The sequence below is a fragment of the Xenopus laevis genome, chromosome 8S (assembly GCF_017654675.1).
Source record: "Xenopus laevis strain J_2021 chromosome 8S, Xenopus_laevis_v10.1, whole genome shotgun sequence".
NCBI classification, from domain to species: domain Eukaryota; kingdom Metazoa; phylum Chordata; class Amphibia; order Anura; family Pipidae; genus Xenopus; species Xenopus laevis.
Genome location: NC_054386.1, coordinates 30,849,759 through 30,862,126, shown reverse-complemented (window position 1 = coordinate 30,862,126; position 12,368 = coordinate 30,849,759). Strand labels below are relative to the sequence as shown.

Below are 12,368 nucleotides of genomic sequence, written 5' to 3'. Positions count from 1 at the left end.
TTGTATTTATACATATGGGAGGAGGTGCCATATTGTTTCCCTTAGACAGTACAATGAAGGCATATAATACTATGTTCACAAGACATAGCACCTTTCATATTTTTTAATAAATATTTATAAAAAACCACAAGGAAGTGCTGCGATAAAGAAGTCTATAAAGAATGCCCCAGCCAAGGTTAGCAAAATAGCAGCTACCATATCTTCCACATCTATAATAAATGTAAATATGCAGAGAAGGTATATTCAGCAATATAATGTTCTGTGTAGGGGGAAATAAAGAAATATATTTAAATAAACTGCACTCCTACTGTACACAGGGAATTCCCATTGTACATGGGAAAATAACAGTTGTTTTGTGGGATCCTTTCCCTTTTTCAATCCCAACCTCGATTCCTTTAAACAAGTTCCAGAGCAGCGTTACTCCTACCCTAACACTGGCTGATGCTCCATAAAGCTCAGCACATTTCAGCTCTATCAGGCAGGGTTCCAACACATTACAAACCATAAAGCGAAGGATATCACTGCATAGGCTTTAGTACAGGTATGGGACCTGTTATCCAAAATGCTCGGGACCTGGATAACGGATCTTTCTGTAATTTGGATCTTCATACTTCATACTACAGGTATAGGATACCTTATCCGGGAACCCGATATCCAGAAAGCTCCGAATTACGGAATGGCTGTCTCCCATAGACTCCATTTTATCCAAATAATCCAAATTTTCAAAAATTATTTCCTTTTTCTCTGTAATAATAAAACAGTACGTTGTACTTGATCCCAACTATGATATAATTAATCCTTATTGGAAGCAGAACCAGCTTATTGGGTTTATTTAATGTTGACATGATTTTCTAGTAGACATAAGGCATGAAGACCCAAATTACAGAAAGATCCGTTATCCAGAAAACCCGAGCATTCTGGATAACAGGTCCCATATCTGTACTAGAAAATCATGTAAACATTAAATAAACCCAATAGGCTGGTTTTGCTTCCAATAAGGATTAATTATATGTTAGTTGGGATCAAGTACAAGCTAATGTTTTATTGTTACACAGAAAAAGGAAATCATTTTAAGAAAGTTGCATTATTTGTATAAAACGGAGTCTATTCGGAGCTTTCTGGGTAATAGGTTTCTGGATAACGGATCCCAAACCTGTATTGGATTCATGGAGAGGAGTAGGAACAAGACATTCTCCAAGCGAGTACTATAGGCCCCCCTCAATGGGATTTTTGGCCGAACTGAGACGTTTTTTCAAAATAAAAATATCTTGGCAACTGTCCAGCAGGGAGAAAACTCTGCATGTTCCCAAAGTGAACGCTCAGCAGTCATAACAGTCTGTGTCGTTAGCCGGCTAATGAAATCCGACCTTCCAACTGCACCAGTCAAGGCTTGTTTATTAAAAGGAATAGTATTCTGGCCAATGGTGGCTTTTCCCCAAAAACAGAGCATTAATTACATTCATTTATAATAAACAATCATTTGTTATTGTCTTTGTTATTTGTCATATGTCATTTGTTAATACTTTGACAAGGGTTACAGTAAAGTAAAAAAAGTGAGTAAAAATAGGATCAGCGTGCCCTACTATAGCTTACAGCAAGAGGTCATCAAATGAGCAAATGTTTCCCTGATACACCGCCTAAGGTTCCCATACACTGGCAGATAAACTCCCGAATCGGGTGCATCACCTTTGAGTTAACTTTTGGTAAGTTATAGAATGGCTAATTCTAAGCAACCTCTCAATTGCCCTTCATTTTTATAGTTTTTGAATTATTTGCCTTCTCCTTGTGACTCTTTCCAGCTTTCAAATGGCGTCACTGACCCCATCTAAAAAACAAAGGCTCTGTAAGGCTACAAATGTATTGTTATGGCTACTTTTTATTACTCGTCTTTCTATTCAGGCCTCTCTAAAGCTGGCCATAGACACAAAGATCTCATCATACGGTTTTCCATGCTCTTGCTATGGTTCTTTTGGCTGCTGTCATAATTGCAATAAACAATTGAAATTGAGGTTATTTAGCTTTCTATTCAGCAGCTCTCCGGTTTACAGTTTCAACCATCCAGCTGCTACGGTCCAAATTACCCTAGCAACCATGCATTGAAGAGCCTGGAATATGAATAGGAGAGGTCTGAGTAGAAAGACAAGGACTAAAAAGTAGCAATAACAATACATTTGTAGTCTTACAGACCATTTGTTTTATTTTGATGGGGTCAGCGACCCCCATTTGAAAGCTGGAAAAACTCAGAAGAAAGGTATTAATTCAAAACCTATAAAAAAAATAAAAATAATGAAGATCAATTGAAAAGTTGCTCTTATAATTAGCCATTCTATAAAATACTAAAAGTTAACTTAAAGGTTAACCACCCCTTTAAATTATGATCGGATTGTGGATCCGAGGCCAAACAACTGGATCAGCCCAATATTGCCCGTGACCGTATTGGGGGAAAGACCTTGACAAATAAACAGATAAAAAGGGGCCTTTAACCCAAAATAATCATTTCAGATTCCAGGTAGGAAAAAGGAATGATAGGAAGGATTTTAAAATTAAAAAAAAAAAAAGACCAACTGCAACTGCATTCTTAGGAGAATAGTTCAGTATAAAAATAAAAAGTGGGTAAATAGATCGGCTGTGCAAAATAAAAAATCTTTCTGATATATTTAGTTAGACAAAAATGTAATGTATAAAGGCTGGAGTGAGTGGATGTGTAAGATAATAGTCAGAACACTACTTCCTGCTTCACAGCTCTCTTGGTCTCATCTCATTGATTACCAGGGAGTAAACAATCAGTTACTTGAGGGGGCCACATGGGTCATATCTGTTGCTTTTGAATCTGAGCTAAATGCTGAGGATTAATTGCAAACTCACTAAACAGTTATGTCCCATGTGGCCCCCCTTAAAGTCACTGACTAACTCAGAGTTATAAAGCTGAAAAGCAGGAAATAGTGTTCTGGCTATTATGTTAGACATCCAGTCACTCCAGCCTTTATACATTACATTTTTGGCTAACTATATTAGAAACATTTTTTATTTTGCACAGACTGCCTATTTACCTAGTTTTTATTTTTACACTGAACTGTTCCTTTAAAGTTTGATTTCCCTTTTTTAAACCATGTAAGGGTTACACGCCTACATATTACTCTTGCTCTGGTGTGACGTGATTCAAGACAATGGGCCCACTGATGGGTTGAGATATTCGCATAAGGACACCACGTTAGCGGCAACTATTGTTCTGTCAGTTACAAGGGTTTTTTATATCTGCAACCAAAGAAAAAAGAAATGCTTTTTCCGCCTGCGCCGTTGTCACACTCCCAATTCGTCCACACTGATTACTCATCTAAACACAGCTTTAGTTTATCAAGTGTTGGGAACGACACAAAATGCCAAGCGCAACCACGAAACTTGTCAAGGCCACGAGAGTCATTTAAGTGTCAGGATAGAGAAAGGCAAATCGCTCAGCGGTAGCTAAGATACAAAAATGTTACATCACACACTCAAAAACTCTCAGATACAGTACCAATAAAAATAAGTATTTCACTGTTATTTCTTACATATTTATGTAATTGCACAATAATGAGAGGAAATCAAATCACTGTAGCACTAAACTAACAGGACTTCACAGGACTTAATGCTCTTCATTCTTAGGTAGTGACTTCTAATATCCTTATAATTTACAGTAGGGGGTACATTATCCCCTATAATACATGAGTTATACACAGAGTTCCCTGTATAACTGAGCCTGCAGCCTTATGCCTTTATATGGTCACAGAACCCCTCAGTGACTAATATCCTTATCATTTACAGTAGGGGACACATTATCCCTTATAATACATGAGTAATACTCAGAGTTCCCTGTATAACTCAGCCTGTGGCCTTGTGCCTTTATATGGTCACAGAACCCCTCAGTGACTTCTAATATCCTTATCATTTACAGTAGGGGCACATTATCCCTTATAATACTAACTAATTATAGAAGACTGACTGGATGTTAGCTCGCCCTAAGACTAAAAGGAAACTATGGATTTACTGCAACCTTCCCCAACAACTGGTATCATCTCCTTCCATGCCCACCTTCCCCCTCATAACTATGTTTTAAGCAGCATTGCTAAATAACCCTCAATCTTGTGAGGCTGCTCCTTCATCTTCAGTGAAGAACAGATGCATAAAGGCTTATAAATACCAGCTTGACAGCAGTATAAGGGGTCCCAGCAGTGCACCTTTCTGCAATGCCCCCACTGTGTCTTCTCCCAGTAGCACAGGATCTGATATAGGCCTTGCTGGCACTCTGGAACCATTTCTGTTTCACCTCAACGGGGGCAATAAATGGAGGCCCCACCCCCCTACGCAATGTGCCAGAGGGATACATATGAAGGAGCAGGATAGGATTCCAGGGATAGGCAACCTACATTGCTCCAGATATTGCTGTACTATGACTTCTAACATTCCACCCACAAAGTGCAACAGTGTCGGACTGGGACACCAGGGGCCCACCCAAAAACCTTAGACCAGGGGCCCACTCTTAGTACTAGTATTCTTCTTCTCCTCACTCAACCTCTATTCTCCTAGTCTCTATTGATTATATACTATTATCCCATTTATTTAGCCTCTTTGTTCTCAAAGAAATAGGGAATGGCCATGAAATAGGCTAAATGTTTAGCAGCACAAGGGCCCACAGACACCTGGGCCCACCGGGGAGTTTTCCTGGTATCCTGGCCAGTCAGACACTGAAGTGCAATAGTTAAGCTGATTCCCAACATATACATTTTCCCGTTTTCCACCCTGTTATAGTGTTCATATATATTTGTATAGTAAGTGTATATATTTTTTTCCGATTTCTTCCGATGCAACATATTGGGTCACAAATTGGAACCCCAAAGAGCCTGCTCCCCCATATGTTCCTGTCAACACAGACATATCTGAATGTGCACAGCCAAAGCCAACATGTTTTTGTGAATTGAACCCTGATAAGTGCTCCTGAAACCAGAGGCGTAACTAGATATTACGGGGCCCCACAGCAAATTATTTTTCAGGCCCCCAAAATGTCTAGAGGTTGACCTATATTACCAATATACCTCCTGTGCCCCCCTGCAGCTACAGAGTCTGCTTCCTCTGTGGTTAAGCCCCTGCCTCAAACAGAACAATAAATTTGAGGCAACTTTAATCATTGAGTGAAAGAAAGCAAATAAAATGAATGGTCCCCTATGGTAGAAGCCACACAGGTGAGTGTATATGGTTGAGAGTAACCCTAGTTTATTCCTAAGGAACCCATTTGGCATTCCTGGTTAAACTGGGTGACTCCACCTTACCCTGGCTAATCCAGATAAGAAAGCTCATGCTCATTTTGCCTTAACTAATCCAAAACTTAAATGTAGCCATGAATTGCTATTTTGGGCCCCCTCTGTACTTGACTTGCACTCTCAGACGATGAAATACAGTGATCCCCATGGCAGATTTTGGACAGAAATGATTTGCAGTTGAAAAGGCAAGTGTGCAAGGGCTCTCAGACAGAGTGGTGAAAGTAAATCAATAGACAAGGACGAGCTTCTGAGCACAGGCTTGTGGGAAATGTTCTGCTATATTGCACTTGAGGGAGCAAGATGGACGTGGCGGTGGCAGCTCAACTACCAAATGAGCCTCTGTCCCACAGTCATTTCATTGCCCTAGTTGCAGAGAGAAGGCCAGACGCAGACAGCAGCCGGCACCCACAGGGAACATCAGGAGCTGTCTCGAACGTCTGTCACTTGCAGAAAGAGAGTGGAAATGAGAAGCGGACTTTTTAGAGCAGCATTAAAAGAGAAACGGTACCAGATAATCTTTCTGCCGCTAAATACAAGGCGGTTATGTCATATATATATATATATATATATATATATATATATATATATATATATATATATATATATATATATATATATATATATATATATAATTGCAAAGAAGAATGTCCTATAATGTTAGCAAGCAGTGTGGCAGCTCCCACTGCAATATACACAGAGACATAAACATTCTATTAAGGCTTCATTTATATAGTGCCGACAGCTTCTGCAGCTGTTTACAGGCAATATATACAGGTATGGGATCCGTTATCCGGAGACCCATTATCTTTATTGGAAGCAAAACCAGCCTGTTGGATTTATTTAATGTTAACACGATTTTCTAGTTGACTTAAGCCGTATGAAGTTCCAAATTACGGAAAGATCCCTTGTATGGAAAACCGTAGCTCCTAAGCATTCTGGATACCTGTATCATTGGCATCAGACCCTGCCCCAGTGGACACTCACACATACTACAGATTTCTGCTTATACATTGCACCCTCATTCTGAAACTTTAATTTAAAGTGAGGGAGAACCAATTTGCTGCCCCCCCCCCAGTGGACCAAACCAGTAACCTTCTGCTCCAACTAGTGAGCCTCTTCCATTAACACAGACTGGGGTTACATGTTTATATAATGCCTTAATGCCATATTTTATATTCTTTCCAGGTGTCCCTTGGACTGCTCTAGGCTTCCCAGGGTTACTATAGGAGTATGGGAGGTATTCATTGCTGTATCTATATATAGGCACCTAAGGCCCTGTGTCTAGGGGGGGCAGCTTTAGGGGCAGCCTGCATGTGCCTATATAATTGAGATTTTTTTTTGGCACAAGGGATACCTGGGAAGACAAAACATGGCAACATGGTGGTGGATATAGGGCCTTGTGCTTGACGTTCACAGGTGCAAAGAGAGAGTATTCCTTTATTTGTCTGTTTCTGGCTTCCTGTTGTAAGACTATTATGAAGCAGATCATTAAAGGCAAGACTATTAAAGGGCAAGGAAAGCAGGAGAAAATGCTACACTGAAATAACACAAGTCTTAACAAGCAAATTGTTTACTAGTAATGGAAGTTCCCCTTTAACCATGCAGCATCTATAACCAACAACCATTTCCAAAGAAAAGTCTGTTGGTTCTCCCTGTTAATCTCTTTGGCGCTGTCAGGTAACAAACTGCAGATTAAATGGGACAAGCTCAGCCAAGGTTATAAGAATGGAGAACTCTGCAACGAGAGAACATTTGATAATAATAATGATAACATTTTTGGGAAGGGATTCTGTTCAGCGGTCTCCAACCAAGGTCAGTACTGGAGACATCCACCTACAACAGCCGAAGCCACAATAGCACGTGGGGTGTGTGTGTGTGTGTGGGGGGGGGGTGTTCGCCTTCTTTATTAGGGGGGCACAAAAGCAAGGGATTCCTGATGGGAGCACAGATACCTCTATACAGGTCACCCGTGATATATATAATATAATAATATAGTAGTGCATACTGACACCTGAGACCATTTGTAACCCTGGAGAAAGGTCTATGAAAATCTTCAGTGCGTTTGACAAGTTCAGGCTGGAATGAAAAATCACCCCAACACGGAAGATAAAAAGCATTGTACATTTTTCTACCTGCAGGGAATGTCTAAGCAGCAACACTGAAATAAGGGAGTATCACTCTATTTTAAGGGATAATTTACCCCCTACTGTAAATGATAAGGATATTAGAAGTCACTGAGGGGTTCTGTGGCCATATAAAGGCACAAGGCTGCAGGCTGAGTTATACAGGTAACTCTGAGAATCACTTATGTATTATAAGGGATTATGTACCCCCTACTGTAAATTATAAGGATATTAGAAGTCACTGAGGGGTTCTGTGACCATATAAAGACACAAGGCTACAGGCTGAGTTATACAGGGAACTCTTAGAATCACTCATGTATTATAAGGGATTATGTACCCCCTACTGTAAATGCTAAGGATATTAGAAGTCACTGAGGGGTTCTGTGACCATATAAAGGATATTAGAAGTCACTGAGGGGTTCTGTGACCATATAAAGGATATTAGAAGTCACTGAGGGGTTCTGTGACCATATAAAGGCACAAAGCTGCAGGCTGAGTTATACAGGGAACTCTGAGTATCACTCATGTATTATAAGGGATAATGTACCCCTACTGTAAATGATAAGTATATTAGAAGTCACTGAGGGGTTCTGGGGTTCTGTGACCATATAAAGGCATTAGGCTACAGGCTGAGTTATACAGGAACTCTTGAGTATCACTCATGTATTATAATAAAGTTACCAGTGCAAATGATACCTGCCTCCCTCCTCTGCCTAAAAGCAGAACCCAAAAAAATGTTAAAGGGGTTGTTAACATTTAGTATGATGCAGAGCGTGATATTGTGAGATAATTTGTAACTGGTCTTAATTTTTTATTTGTGGTTTTTGAGTTATTTAGCTTTTTAGTCAACAACTCTCCAGTTTGTTTTCAGCAATGTGGTTTAGGGTCCGAATTCCCCTAGCAACCATGCACTGATTTAAATGAGAGACTGGAATATTAATAGAAGGGGCCCGAATAGAAAGATGACTAATGAAAAGTAGCAATAACAATACATTCGTAGCTTTACAAAGCATTTGTTTTTAGACGGGGTCAGTGACCCCCATTTAAAAGCCGGAAAGAGTCAGAAGAAGAAAGGAAATAATTCAACAACTATACAAAATAAAATCATGAAGACCAATTGAAAAGTTGCTAAGAAGTAGCCTTTTAAAAAAAGATAACTCAAAGGTGAACCATCCCTTTAAAGCTGCCAATCCCAGCACTTGGGTCTGATTTACATTAAAGTCACTGGACCAGAGAGTGCAGTTAGCACAGTAGCCCGTAGTGCCCCTGATGCACAGGCTCCAAACTTAAACTGATCTCTACGGATCGGGAAGTTTATGTGATTTAAAAAAGATCCATGCTATGTGCCATGCTGCTGGGCCTACTTGCATAGAAACGTGCCGTATCAGTTCCACCACTTTGTACATGAGGCACAAGACACAGTGCAATATAAAGCAATAGAGACTGGTACCTACCACCTGCTTTCACCAGACTGCCAAGGGCTCTTTCTGCATGTGGCACTGAACCCTTCCATGTTCATAGAGCATCTGTCCAGAGAGCCAAGGGAATATTCCCCACGGGTCATTTATGCCTTCGACCACACAAAATGATCCTTAATTTCAGTTATTTTGCAAATGATAAAATCAATCATTTTCATTCATATGTAGAGTCTCTGAAATAACCGCTTCAATAACAAATCTGTTTCTTGTTCTGCTTCACTCTGTATAGAATACAGTAGTTGAGTATAAGACATACAAAATCGATTGTAAGCTCTTGTGCAGCAAAACTCCTGCATTTTGACTTGACACGGTGGGCCTCATTTTCATTAAGAGAGCACCATGGTAGGATAATTCCTCAACCCTTAGTTATTTGCTCCACAAATAGTGGGTGGCCCCCAAACACAAGGTTCTCTGGTGGGCCCTAGGAGATCCTGCCCAACACGGAAAGAGTGCCAAGAAGTGCCATTCTCAATCTGGTGCAGATTCGGTGTCCTAACTACACCAGCACTCCTGATAAAAATATATCCATCACAGCTAGAGGAAAACCAAAGAGCTTACGATTAAAAGGCTGCCACATGCTGCTGCCCACGTGCATTCTTTTTAGCAAGTGAGGGAATACAGGGTTATGGAAGATAGCTCATAGTACAAGTTGATCCACAGACTAGTCCAATTGCCATTTTGGAGTCAGGAAGGAAATGTTCCCCCCTGTGAGGCAAATTGGAGAGGGTTTTTCTCTGGATCAACTAGCAGTTAGGCAGACTTAAAAGGTTGAACTTAATAGGCGTGTCTTTTTTCAACCTAACTTACTATGAGAGCAGCAGAGATCTTGGATAGGCTGCAGTAGCATCTGGGGAAGAGAAGATCTCTGCAGCAGAAGTTTTAATACCAAACCCAGTTCCTTGGCCCCAGCTCTGCCCCAATGATCAGTGCAACCCAATTGGATGCAAAGGGAATATCTCATCCTATGATCAGCTATGGGAAACCAATTTGATTCCCTTACCGTGGATCAGCAGATGCTGCTCAATCTGCCAATGAAATAATACAACCATATGATCCAATGCAGTCCTCCCTACCAGCCTGCTCGGCGGTGAACTGATTCTGGCATGTTAACAGTTAAACAGCACAAGGCTTCAATCAGTCATTTACTGCTGAAGTCAGAGACCAACCTGCTGACGTTTTACAACAAATGGAGTATGAGGGTGAGTGTCCCAAGGTAACAGACACATGGTTAAAGAAGCAGGAACAAGGATGAAAAGCAAACAATCCCCAAACACAGCCAAAGAGCTAACAAACATCTGCAGATGATTGTGTCCTGGTAAGTTTTCGATGGGATTCTATATAAACTGTTTAGTGGAGAACATTCCAATATCCAGTAGCTGTTGAATTTGTGCTGTACCCACTGCACTATTTGTCCCACACCTGAAACTGTAACCTGAGCCAATTGCCCCAGTCTCGACAGAAACTCAGTCAGCCACCTGGCTGCACAAAAACTATCAATTCTGCATAAAGTGTAAGTTTTTGTTTTAAATAAATCCTACAAATCAGCAGGGCTGGGATTTGAGCCAATGTAAATCAGGGTGCAACAATATTTAAATTCCCCATTGGTTTCCTTCCCCCGACAGTCCCAAGCCAAGCAGTGTGCCCTTGGAATATTAAGCAGCAAACAAGCCCAGGCATCTTACCTTCAGCAGCAGACAGGATTCCTAAGCTCTCCCTCCAGGATCTTCATTTGTGCAGCAGACTCCAGAGATCAACAAGTAGTCTCAGGGCAATCTCACCCACCCCTAATTTATTTTAATGGTTCCCTTAGGAGGGAGGATTTCTCCACTCACAGTGCTGGAATGTGCCAGGCATGGGCAGGTAGGGCACAGAGCAGTTCGGGGCACTGTCTGTCCACATTCCAAGGGTTTCAGAGGAGCCCGCTCAATGTAGTCTCAGGCTTTAACTCCTGGCATTTGCCCCCCATCCTTCTTTCCCCCTCACTGCAAGCTCCCACCAATCAGTGCTTCTCTCTCACACACAGGCAGCCTTAGCTGGTGCTGCAGCACAGTCTGGGTGAGACTCAGCTCCAGTAAGATGAATGACTGCAGATAATGAATAAGCAGAGAGCTAAGTGGGACAGCCCCCCACCCATGCAGATCCTCCCCCTGTAAGCCTACAGTACTACCAGGCCCCACAGGGCGCAGCCAAACACAACAGGAGAAGGGGGGCATGCACCAATATTCTGTACCCCCCACACCTGCTCATGTGCACTGCTCCACTCCAGTGACTCCATACAAGCTACACTGTTGCACATGGGATATACCTGACTTTTATTTTTAACAAGCAAAAGGAGCAAACGACCACACAATGTTTTTTTTAAAGGGGACAATAACACAAAAATGCCCAATGGAGGAGACACAAACAGAATTATAAGTCCCTCCCCAATATCCATTCTTTCCTCGTCTCCACTTGGTTTTATGGTTATGGGCGACTGTCCTTGTTATTGCCGGTCACTGTTGCTTCTGAAACAATGTATCAGCTGATTAGAGCCTTGGAAAGGAGCTTGCAAAGTTGGCTCCTGCTATATTGTTTCACAAGTCCTGTTTGCGGCTACAGTTCCTTATGCAGCAGAGGTGCCATAGTGATCAGAAAGAGGGCAGACAAGTCACTTACCCAACAACAGCCAGGTGAGTTAATTAGCAGTGCAGGTGCATTGGGACTGATTCACCTGTGAGGCTTCCCTAAAGGTGGCCATACACTATTAGATTGACTCGTTTGTTGAGGCCGCCAAACAAGTAGATCTTAACCCAATATGCCCACTAACGGCTGGGTGATATTGGGTGAATCCCAATGTTTGGCCCTTGGGCTGAACAATCGGATTACAATGCTACAAATGGGCACCAATGGGTCGCAGTACCGCATCAACTAGCTGATGCTGTCCTGGGTTGTGGAAAGAAATCAAACTTGACCGATCAATATCTGCCTGATTTTTCGTCTGATATTGATCCGGGGGACCCGTCAGGTACCCCCACGCACGGGCAGTTAAGATGCCGAATCAGTCTAAAGGACTGAAATCAACAGCTTTATGGCCACTTTAAGGGACTGGATACAATAAAGGCAGTTGCTTGGGCAGGTTTGTACATATACAGTTTTTGTAATGGTTGTAGTTTTTTAATGTATATTTAATAATATTCCCAGTTTTGTTTTTTTCCAACTACATACAGCTCTCTCACTGACAAGGGGCCCATCCTGCTCTATACAGAATCCTTTCTGGTGTGTTTGTAGCTGAACTATAATCCATGTGATGCTAGATTTTTAAATTCTTTCTTTTGGTGGCTCCTGACCTTCAACCTAGTTGTCAGCCCCACCCTGACAACTAACCCCTCAACCTTCTTTAATCCTGACCCACATCTATGTCAGACCCTGAGAACTGCCTGTGGCAGGGTCAGGGTTGAAGGGGTGTTTGTGCCAATGAGACATCACATTGATGC

At 41.6% G+C, this 12,368-nt stretch overlaps 1 protein-coding gene across 4 annotated transcripts in view; it reads right to left on the bottom strand.

Annotated features, from left to right (window-relative positions):
• The window catches only part of LOC108699920 (disabled homolog 2-interacting protein), a 254,554-nt gene that overhangs the window by 210,374 nt on the left and 31,812 nt on the right, over positions 1-12,368 (bottom strand). The window contains exon 1 of one of the 4 annotated variants that reach the window (XM_041575185.1): positions 10,578-11,241. The exons of the other annotated variants lie outside the window; for them this stretch is intronic. The gene's annotated coding sequence lies outside the window, so the exon portion shown is untranslated. Of the gene's footprint in view, positions 1-10,577; positions 11,242-12,368 lie in introns of those variants that run through there. 4 annotated transcript variants of the gene reach the window in all.